A 12,679-nucleotide genomic window follows, 5' to 3' on the forward strand; every position below is an offset into this window, starting at 1 on the left:
AAACAGTCGTAAAGTCACATAGCTGCATTAAAAAAAAAAGCTTTGTAGATGTTTTATGAAAGTCAGATGTGTCCACAAAGGCTCAGGTTCAAGGTGAAGCAGTGTGTGCCGTTTCTCAATGTTCCAGTGACCTGGAAACGAACTGAGAGCATAAGCCTCACTATTCCTTTCAAAGTAGCCTGTGACTCCAAATCTCCATCTTCAAGGGAACCATGGTGCACAGCTTCCCACCTTATTTGCTTTTTGACATTTACTGGAAGGTTTTCAAACATGCAGAGTCTAATTGAATATAAAATTCCCGCAGAGATGGTGCAAACCACTGTTATATTGAGATACAGCGAGAGATTGAGAATTTCAACAATACTGACCGTCTTAAATGTCATGCACATGGTTATGACTTTATTTGTTTATACCCTCTATTTTCTAGTTATCACTTGCCCAGCTCTATTCCACATGTAGCTGCATCAGTATTCTAATACACCTTTATATAGATCTGAGTGTCAGCACACTAGAAGACTAAAAAAAGTTGTTGTTGTTTCCATGGAGTACAATCTTTTTGATCAGTTTTATGTGTGTTTGAATAGACTCTGAAGCTAGGTGATTTGTAAGATATGCTGTCTGGCATTGTATATTGTACATATGTATATTTTGTGATTGTCTTGCCATGGGTTCACATTTTAGCATAGTCAACATTGTATTGTATTCCTTTTGCTATAAGGCTGCATTGTAAATGAACTGAATATCAACAGAAAACCAAAAGATACGGTTGTAATATGAGTCCCAAGAATGAGGATCTAAATGCAGCATTTAGTAAAACCACAAGAATCCATAAACAAGAAAGCATGAGGAAGAACTAGTCACCAATATGCAGAATGTGTCTTGACAAAAGATACAATTACTAAATGTACAAGACAACTTAAGAAAAACTGATGATGAAACAAAATGAATTTCTGGGGGGTAAATGAATGAGGGCAAAATGAATAAAGACATCACTAAGAACAAGGACACTAAACTCTAAAATAATGAATATTTAAAGAAACAGAATCAAAGATGCCTGAAAACAAAGAAACAACACCCACCAAACACATTCCAGCAGCATAAATTCCAAACCTGTGACAGAAACGTTTGCAAATATATATCAACTGTCTATGATAAAGTTGCTTATAGTTGTATTTCACAAGTTAAATGACGGCAGGAAGAAAAGGCATGAGGCGAATGAATGTGGATCTAATAATAAATAAATAGGCTACTGTCAGTTTTTATAATTGCTTTTGGTCCTTGAAGTCAGGATTCTGTATCCCCTTTTAATTGGATAGACTTTAAGTCCTCTTCAGCAGTTTATCGTATCGTAACCCATGGACAGCCCAGAACGGCCTGTTTAAACCCTGCTGATTTGACCTGCTGTTCCTCCTAAAGCTTTGTTTGGATGCATATGTTAAGTCAAGAGGAGCAAGCTCCATGTTACTGGTCCAAATGGGGAATAAGGTATATATATATATATATATATATATATATATATATATATATATATATATTTTTTTTATATATATATATATATATATATATATATATATATATATATATATATATATATATATATATATATATATATATATATATATATATATATATATATATATATTTTTTTTTTTTTTTATTTTTTTTTTTTTTTTATTTTTTTTTTTTTTTTTACTTGGGTTGCTTATTTGAAAACCACTCAATCAGGTCTAAAAGGTTGTTACGTGGTTATTATTTTTATTATTTTTTTATTTTTTTTATTTTTTTGCAGTTTGGTATTTAAAAGCATTTTTTTTTTTTTATCCTTTGAGGGATACTACAAAGGTTTGATTGAGTTTTGGCTACAGTGTATTTGTGAGAAATTGTAGTCTCCTTAAACAGATAGCACATACTTGTTGTATAGACAGACAGTCTAATAGTCTAATGCAGTAGCAGAAACAATAAAATGTTACGTCTATAGGGACCAATGTAAACATAATTGGTTGTTATTGTGCTTATACAGACTTATGGTGTTAGTCAGCTATTTCCCTTATACCCACTAATATTTGATCAAATGCTGTTTTTATTCTCATATAAACTGAAATTTGACAAATTGGGGAGATACAAAACAAGTTGTATTGGTTATATTTGTTTTGATGTTTATTTATTTTATTCATTAATTTATTTATTTTGAAAGAAGTATCTTATTTGAAATAGTAATGTTGTAAAATATTTAAATAAATGCTGTTTTATTTATAAAAAATATTTTTTTTATAAATAAAACAGCATTTATTTAAAATATAATCTTTTATAAAATACTGTTTGGCATACAAAAAAAAAAAGAAAAAAAAAAAGGATATTTACGAACAATGAAATGCCGGATGTTGCACTGCAGGCAAAACTGATATTCTAATCTATTAAAAAATATCCTTATAGATAAAGAAAATAAAAAAGTAAAAACAAAAATGATGGTGACCCTTAATTTAGTTCATGTTCGTTCCAACTTCAGCAGTGGCCCAAATACAGTGGGCCATACTGAGCAGAGATGTCCTAGATTTGATTCATTTTTTCAATCGAGCACCTACTGTATGTTTTCAGTTTAAGCACATTTGTTAGGTGCTGATATGGTACAACCTTATTCTTTTGCAGAGTAAATTTTATTCTGCAACCGTCTTTCTCATAAAGTCACTAAGAAAATGTCAAGCCTCCCTGTAGAATACCAAAGAACACTGACCCATTCAGGTCACATACAGTATTTACCATATTCTTTCACAAGCTACAACACAACAATCCACACACTCCATTATACACAGAATTATCAGTTCACAGACAATTTGACATTGTCACTAAAGCAAATCACATAAATTAAACATAAATTTTTGAAAAACTTGGCATTGTGGGTTTTCACATTTACTGTTCGGATTGGACACCTCACAGGAAGTACTTCTCCATCTCATTCTTACCATGGTCTTGCTATCTGCAGTTTCATTTAGCTGAAGTCAAACTGCAGGCGGATCTCTTTTGTAAGTGCAGTTGTGAGTCCATGAGATTGGGGTTCCCATTATGTCAGAGGCAAGATGGTTTTGAATGATGAGTGAAGCAATTATCATTTTGGATATTTCCATATTTTATAAAGAATCCAATCTCAAATGTATTTCAACCCACCTGATTATTACACCTGTCACAAAGCTTAGGTTTTGTATAATCCCAGCCCAGAACTATTGTAAGCTTTAGAATCAGATTGTCCAGACCTCTAAGTAGTAGTTAATCACCTTTCATTCTGCAACTATCAAGATTTCCTCAGAGAGTCGTTCAATTTCAGTTCAAGTTTTATTTGGGGAGAGTTCTTTGTCTCAAAGCAATTACTAAATCACACAGACTTGTCTATCAAACTTACTTAGCAATGCAAATGTTTAACTGGTTCCCCTTAAGGGTAAACAAGCCTTAATAATCATTTATTGTTGTTTGGATGTTTATTGGTGTTTTTCAGTTGAAATAGAAAGTCTTTGTACCATTTCAGTGAGAAATAAGATGGCTTCATGGGTTCGCGCTCAATAAGAAGCTGATTTTACTGGATGGGAAATATGCTGAAGGATATTGATAAAGTCACCTTGCCCCACACCCCAGCAAAAGAGCACCATAATTAACTTCATGACACACCACTCATAGCTGTATGCAATGAAATCAATATTTCTGTCCCGGTCTTCACTGCACTTATTTTCATACTTCATTGACCTTCCTATTGATTCTTAAACTATTTAACTCCAGATGCAACAAATGTGTATCCACTATAAGAACAAAGAGTGCCATCTCAACGAGATAAAAAAAAAAAAATGTCAACTAGAAAATGGGAATACAATATTGAGAGTTAGCACACAACACCACAACACTGAAACAATTTGTAATGATTCTTCCAGCGAACAGACTACTAATATTTAATGCACAATCAGTGTGGATGCTGAATTGCAACTATGCATTAGCAAAATTACTGTGAAATATCTATAGTGACAATTTTATTGGTAGTTACTTTCTTTGTATTTGCCAGTGGAAATAGTAACAAATAAAGCCAATACCGAATCAACAGCTGAGTATCTCAGAGCAACTCACAACAGTGACATTTTGAATGAATCCGTGTATTTAAAAGAACTGGTTTCTCTGCTTGTAAATCAGAATCAGAATCAATGAAGACCTCAACACCACATCGTGACTGGCTGCAGCGTGTCCGAAGATTGTTTTGGCCAATATTGTGTCCTGGCACATGTAAGGCAGACCTGTGGAGGCATCATGGTGCATGAATGAATAAATAACTCATAATTGTTTAATTCCTGAATGAATCAGTGTATTGAACAAAATACTTGAGTTAATGAATCAATGACTCACTCATAATTGATTAGTTCTTGAATGATTCAGTGTTTTAGCTAATAAGCGATAAAAACTGTCACTTGTCACCACCTACTAGCGTAATGATGTAACCTGCAAAAAGAGTCACTGAATATTCCCAATATGCATAGGGTCTGGAGTATGTGAACACAGACAAGCTGAGAGATGCAAACAGTGAAAAGTTCAGTTCATCTGTATAAAGCATATCATATTTTGGGTCAAAATAATTAATAACAGTACTGTATTTCATATAATGTTATTTGTCCAAAATATTGGATAATTTCTTGCAGTTACAGAGTAATACAATGTAAAATCAAAATCTGAAAGAATAGCATTTATGTGGCCATTTTTTCCTTGTATCATAATCAGCATGAACAAGCAAACAAAGTTTAATACCCAACTGTGATAACTGCCCATTTTTTGCTCCATAAATCATTTTCACATTATCAGGCAGGACAGTAAGACCCAGGTGTTCCAGGAAAGAGAGGGAGAGAGTATAACACACTTCTCATGCTCTTATTCAGGCAGCCGCACTGAATAAACCATTGTCCAGTTCTTATCTGGCAGCTCAGCCTGTCAACCACACTTGATGTGAGCCTCAGAGCATGATGCCATGATATCTTCACAACAGAACATGGAGGCTGCTTCAGATTCTGCCCCTGCCATCACGAGATTAGAGTCCCATCACACTGCCTGCACTGAGGGATCTATGTCACCTATTGTGAAGGCCTGCCATTTTCTTAAATGTTTAGAGTGAAGTTTTACATGATGATGCTATTATGCATGACTGCAACATTACTATACAGTAATATTAATACTTAATTGCATTTGTATGAAACAAGAGAGCATAACTCTCTGTTGTGGTACCAGAGACATAAACATGGGACAACTAAATGCTAAATGCCATGACTGATCAGAATTCAGTATTCCAAAGGTCAGCGTAATAATTATTTCAAACACTTAATACTCATCATTAGCTCATGTCACTTAAACCCTAGGAGTAGGATGCTACCTATTATCTTCCTCTCACCCTGTTACTGACCCCTGTATGTAGCATCATGACCTCACTCCACCAGGAAGAATTTTATGCTGAAATAGCTCTGTTAACACAGTGCATGTCAGACTCTGACAAATGCATTTATCAGCTCTGGAGCAGTGCTCATTTTTCACGCCTTTGCTAATTAGAGCACAAAGGGCATCCATGTCTGCCGCACTGGACACTCGATCAATACAAACTCGCAGTTCACGCCGGCTTAAGAATCCTGGCAGAACTGCAAGTGGAAAGGTTATTGTGCTCCGGTTTTAGCTAAGCTGGTCAAAACAGTGCAGCCCTCCTCAACAGAGCTATTATGGGGGAAAATAATAATAATAATAAAAAATTTAAAATGCTCTTTATGTGTACTGTTAAAATCTTTTATCTTTTATATCCTTCATCAGTCTCCCCTTTTTAATATCCCATGAAAGCACTGGAGATATAAAAGGTACTGTACAAATAAACATGTTATTCCTAATGGTCTGTTTCACAGGTAATTTCAATGCATCAATGACGAGGGCTTGTTTGGTTTGTGGAACACGACCTTCAACAAAACAGGCATCTGTTGAGCGTTAATATCGTTCCGGCAGACTGCTTGGCCCATTGATAAGATGCTAGAATTTCAGAGGCTTGTGATATGTGATGTTCATTAAGGACCTTACAGGTCAATTATGTTTTGAGTCACGATCAGGAGGGGGAGAAAAGCTTTTAGCGATGCCTGGCCATTAAAAGGAAAGTGATCCATGGCACTCTGTGGCATTTTTCCCTCTGCTAGCCACTTCCCATTTTCTCAAATTCCTCTAATGGTTAATCTTTCAGAGCCAAGGAGAGCACAAATTTTGCCTTGCTATTAACCTCTCAATGTCTTTCCTCACAAAAAACACTCATGTGAAGGCTACAAAGGATGAAAGTGCATTTTATAGAGATTCTATTGAATTGGAAGACACAATGAAAAAAATAAGTATACCTCTTAAAAGTTAAAACACTGCAAAGATTTCCCAAGGCAAATATGTGAGTTTGCTGTGAGCTGGTCTGATGTGAATGGTTTTCATCACTTATCTGTGAAAGACACAGGCCACAAAGAGAGCAGCCAATAGGTTTGTGTCAAATCCATTGGCCTGTAAGCTTGTCTCCCTTTAGTCCTCATTCACTGAAACCTGGACAATGATACACATGTTTTCTTCTCACTAAATGTGATGCAGTCATATCCCATAGTCATCGTCCTTCAACATTCATAAAATCTGTATGAAATAAGACACATCTTTATATTTTGCCTTGTGCACATTCCATCAATTCCAAAATAGGGGTGTTGAGACACTTGAGAGGTTAATCGAGCTATTGCATCTGTGTTTGGTCAATAATACAAGTCCATTTTAAAGTGTTTCTAATTTGACATGTTGTCAGCTGCCTGACCTTTAGACCATTGTTTGGTTAGAAGCAGCTTTAGGGCAGAAAATTGTTCAATTCAATTTAAAATAAATGACTAAATATGTAATAATGTTTGATGTAGCATAGATCGTAGATATGCCAGAAACAACACTGCACACTTGTAGCTTCCAAATGTTTATTGAATAATTCAATGTTTCAATCAGAGACCATCATCATACTAATCAAAATGTAATAATATTAAATATGTTGGATGTTTTTTTTCTCTCTCTCTCTATTCTATTTTTCAGTTGGCTTAACTTTGTCCTAAACACACTGGCACTAAACACACTGGATTAAGTTTTAGATCTTTAGTCAACTGCTTCTGTAATTAAAAAGTGTCCCACTCTTCACCTAATGTGATGTAGAGGCCACTGGACCAGCCAGAAAATCAATTAACAAATTATAATTAATCACTTTGAGTTCGGGGCAAAAGCAGGTTTCTCACACATCAACTGCGTCATTCTGCAGTCATCAGCACTGACGCCCCAATGAATAATAATGATGGTCTGCTCGTATCTGAGTCAAGTGGTAATATCGCTTCTTAAAGAAATCCTCTGATGTGTGACAATTACAGTCATCTTAACTCAATACATCCATTTTCAATTCATTTACCTTCCTGTACTTGTTATAATATAATCACTGTATATGTACAGTGGCCCAAAAGTGTTTAGACACTTTAAACTGTATAAAGGCCACTCCGGCAGAATGTAAAATATCAAGCCAGGTGACATTAAATTAAATAAAAAGGAGAAATAATATGATTATTTAATATATATAGCATAGACATAAGAAAATATTTTGACACTTTTGGTTGCTCAAACATAGCCGTGATGAACTTATCTGCTGGAACACCTTTGTAAATTTGGGGGGAATTGACTTACATCCACTGAAAAACTCCAAAACACCATGTAGCTGGTTTGTTATTTTTGTTACAATGCATTTTTTTCTGGGAGATTAGTTACAGGAGATATTATATTCTGTCTTGTCAAGACTGGTTGGTGCTTTTCAGGTAAATTGTGTGGAAAAAGCAATGGTTTGAGCAGGATATGATTATGACTAGAAGTTTAATACTCTACATTTCAAAGCAATTGCATTTCATTCTCAAAAAGTTCCCACAGTGGGGCTTTCAAAATGCTCTTATTACACCAGCACATCAACAGTAATAAAATAGCAAGTATATTTCAAGCCTGTCTCATCGGTAGTATGAAAAGCATAACAGATGCACCAGATGTAGGCTTCTATTTCGATGCATTGTACCAAACTATTGCCAAATGAACAGAGTGGCTGTCCAAAAAACACAAAATAGGAGAAAATTGGAACTTCTTATAGCCATAGTTTTGTTAGATGTCATTGACACCTATTTTGAGTCCAACACCAGGATATGTTGATGCACAGTTTAAGTTGATTTGAGGAGAACAGACAAAAAAAATCCAAAATTGAGGAAGTACTAATAGTGTTTTTGACATTTCATGTCAAAAGGCTCTTCTGCTTGACATATTTATGGTAGCTATTAAAGGGTGATACACTTAGACCCTGAGCACAATGCCGCCAATCAGTGTAATTCAAGTTTTGAACAACAAATCTTACACTGAAGAACAAAGGGCTCTGAAGTTTATTCATTTTCATTCATAGTGATATTGAAGTGATATTGAAGTAATCAATATCACTGCAATAGACCTGAATGGCTTTTGAATTGTAGATTGATTGCTGTTTCAAGCAAACTATTGCCCTCTACACAGACTAAACATTTTCTGAAACAAATAATGGGGACAGGGAATTAGTGGTCCAGACACAAAATCACCAGTTGGGGATTAAGCCATTAAATGTGTTGCTTATCTACTTTTGTAGCACCTGAGGGATGTGGATAAACTGGACACAGGACAGAATGAGCTGTAAAGAGGCCCATTTGCCTGAATTTATGTGACTTTTAAGATTATATGGCAGTGCTTCCTTTTGTTTATTTCCCAGAAAGTTTAAGTAATTTGAATAAGAACTGTGGCTTATGTTTATCAGCCAGTCGGTTTCCAACATCTGAGGTCTGAATAATTAAGACCTGTCACAACTTTGGCTCTATTATTAATCTCTGACACTAAGTTGTCTAGAAACTATAATGGAAATCTGAAGTGTACACCAAACCAGCTTGATAAGAAGTTCAAACACACACATTCTGAATAAAAAGTAGTTTTTTAAGAGACTGACCTATGTATTAAATGATGCTATTTGGGAGCTGATTGTGATGCCTGGAACATTTTATTACAATTAAATTAGAAAGAATATGGAATTAGTTTTTTTTTTTTTATTATCAGACCACAGTTTTGGATAAAATAACCAATTAATTTAGTATAATCAAAATATTTTTTATATAAAATGTGTGATGACAATTATCTGAGATTAACTGTATCATTTTGTTTTGATTTTTCTTTGAATGACTGTGACAGAAAATCAACATGGCGTTTTCACCATTTCAGAATCTATGATAAAATAAATTTTCAAATTCTGAAAAAATAACCTTTTGCAGGATTTGTTAAAAATAAAGAATTAAATAGCTCTCGTTTTAAATTAAATGACCTCACATTAATCGATTATTATAATTTTTTTTTTTTAGGTAGCTATGGTAGTTGACTAATTGCAGTTTTTGTAACTTGGCCACATCTTGATGAAATAAATATATAATTGTAAAAAAAAAAAAAGAAAGAAAAGTCCAGCATGTTTTGTTTACTCAGCCTTGTGTTTGACTTACTCGCTGTCTTTCTTTTTATGTGCCCAATGTTGATTGAGTCAAAAAGTGGCACATACTGAAGAGCTTACAAACTTAGAGTATATGCTGACAGCTCTCACTGACAATCTTTGTGGGAGTGAAGCTGTACACTTACTGGACTGCATAAGATAAAGCCAACGAGAGGAATGACTAGCTTGTTATTTTCAGCTTTTAATAAACAACAATTTTTGCCAAGTGTCATAAAGGACTAACAAGGCTACATTATAGGAGGACAACTGGACACCATCAGTAAAATCAAGCAATCAAATGGCTTCCTTCAGCAGTGAATGTAAAATTCATGAGGGTAAGATGTCTGTGGGACGGAGGCGTTGCAGAATAATACGAGTAGATACAACATCTTCAAGTGTGCTAATGATATCTTTAGAAAATGCAGTCCAGTGCAGTGTTTTCAGTGTTTCATCACAATGCAAAGGTCCTAGACCACTAGTGAAAATACTGAATATACAGGTAAATCACATGGTGGGGGGCTTTGTGTTTACATTATCGATGTGTGGTGCCACGATGCTGTTGTGTTCTGGAAACACTGCTCACCCCTGGTGGAGTTTATGATTATTAAGTGCCGGTCGTTCTATCTACCGAGGGAATATTCAGCCATACTGATCGTTGCTGTATACATCCCTCCCAGCTCCAGCTCCAACAACACCAACAGGAGTGTTGCACTACATGAACTGTACCAGAACATCAGTGAGCAGCAGACAGCCCACCCTGATGCATTAGTAAATTTATCCGGGGATTTCAACAATGCAGACTTAAAGAGTGTGTTCCCAAAAATACACCAACACATTAACTTTCCAACACAAGGTAAAAACACTTTGGACTTTGTTTACACAACACAGAGAGGAGCTTACAATGCCCCCCCCCCCTCCCCGGTGCCTCAGACCATATCACTGTCATGCTAATGCCTGCATACAGACCGAACATTAAAGTCACCAAACCAGTTTACAAACAAATACAAGGGTGGCTGGAAGGGTCATCAGAGGCTCTTCAAGACTGTTTTGACACCACTGACTGGAATATGTTTAAGCAAGCTTCCACATACAATGACACCAGAAGCCTTCTGAAACTGTCACTGCCTACATCAACAAGTGATGTAACAGTCACAAAGACCATCACTGTGCGGGCCAACCAGAAGCCGTGGATGATGGGGAAGGTCTACAGTTTCCTGAAGACACGGAAAACTGCCTTCAGAGCTGGAAATGAGGTGGGCCTGAGAACAGCCAGGGCCAACCTGTCCCGCGGCATCAGAGAGGCTAAGAGACATCACTCCAGGAGGATAGACTCTCACACTCAGAGCCTGTGGCAGGGGATACAGACCATTATGGACTACAAGCCCCCACCACGTACCTGTGACAGCACAATCTCCCTGCTGAATGAGCTGAACGCCTTGTTTGCTCGGTTTGAGACACAAAACAGCACCAGTGCACAGAAGACTCAACCTCCTCTCGGCGACCAGGTGATAATGCTGACCCCAGACAGCATGAGAAGATCCTTCAGCAGGATCAATGCAGGCAAAGCTCTGGGTCTTGACAACATTCCTGGGCACGTACAGAGGGACAGTGCAGTGGAAATCACTGATGTCTTCAAAGCATTTTCAACATCTTGATCATTAAAAGCTACCACCATCATTCCAGTCCCAAAGAAGCTGTCTCCATCCTGCTTCAGTGACTACCATCCAGTTGCAATTACCCCTATTCTCATGAAGTGCTTTGAACGGCTAGTCATGCGCCACATCAAGTCTGCCCCTCCCCCCTCCCTTGACCCCTTCCAGTTTGCATATCGGTCCAACCACTCGACCGATGATGCCATCGCCACTGGCATCCATTCAGCACTCAAACATCTGAACAAAAAAGACTTATCAGAACGCTGTTCATAGACTTCAGTTCAGTATTCAACACAATCATCCCTCAACAGCTCATTCACAAACTGGTCCAGCTGGGGTTCAACACTTCGCTGTGCAACTGGCTGTTGGACTTTCTGACTGGAAGACCTCAGGCTGTAAGGGTTGGCAGCAACACATCCAGCATCATCACACTGAACACTGGGGCCCCCCAAGGATGTGTGCTGAGCCCCCTCCTCTTCACTCTGCTGACCCATGACTGCACAATGTCACACAACTCTAACTTCTTTATTAAGTTTGTGGATTACACGACTGTGGTGGGTCTCATTAGCAACAGAGATGAGACGAACTACAGGAGCGAGGTGAGCCACCTGGCCGGGTGGTGCAGTGACAGCAATCTCTCTCTGAATGTGCACTACAATCATTATATCTGCTTTATCGATATACATTATCTGTTTGTTTACTTCACTGGTTTGCACTCTATCTGCCATGTGCCTTGTGCTGCTTTACTTATCTTTCTTTTTACATTACCTATTTGTATAGTTGTTCTTTTTATTTTATATGAATTTCATGTTCTACTGTTAGTGTTATCTGTATGCACCAAGGGTCTGAGAGTAACACATTTTCAATTCTCTGTATGTATGTACTGTACATGTGGAAGAACTGACAATGAAAAAAAGACTTAACTTGACTTTATACTATATTTGGTTTGGAATTTTCTTCACAACCATTAAAAAGTATGTTCTACTGTATGAATATGTGTAAAATGAATGACACAAATGAATGTGCAAAATTCTGCCATTTTGTCACTGTCTCTTTACCTAAAGAATCAACTGAGTTACTATACTACCATTAACAAATCATCTCATGTGGCTCCATGGCATAGTAAAGTGTCCAGATGCAAATTTCAGAATCTTGCCAGAAGTAGTTAATTATCCAGGTATGTTTTGTGAATGCTATGAATTTGGACGTACTACTCTGCTCACATACTGCTTTTAAACTGCTATATAGAATGAAAGCATTAGAATGCATTGTGAGACTTTTCTTAAAATATCTTCTTTTGTGTTCCACAGAAAAAAAGAAAAAGTCCAAGTCAAGTTTGGAACCACAAATAAATGATGACAGTACTTAAATTTTGGGAAACTATCCTTTCAAGAGGAAAAATTAAGTGCAAATTAAATTATCTCTCTTTCTCAAATGCAAGTTATGCACTTGGGCCAAAAGC

This window comes from Carassius auratus, chromosome 5 (genome assembly GCF_003368295.1).
Source record: "Carassius auratus strain Wakin chromosome 5, ASM336829v1, whole genome shotgun sequence".
NCBI classification, from domain to species: domain Eukaryota; kingdom Metazoa; phylum Chordata; class Actinopteri; order Cypriniformes; family Cyprinidae; genus Carassius; species Carassius auratus.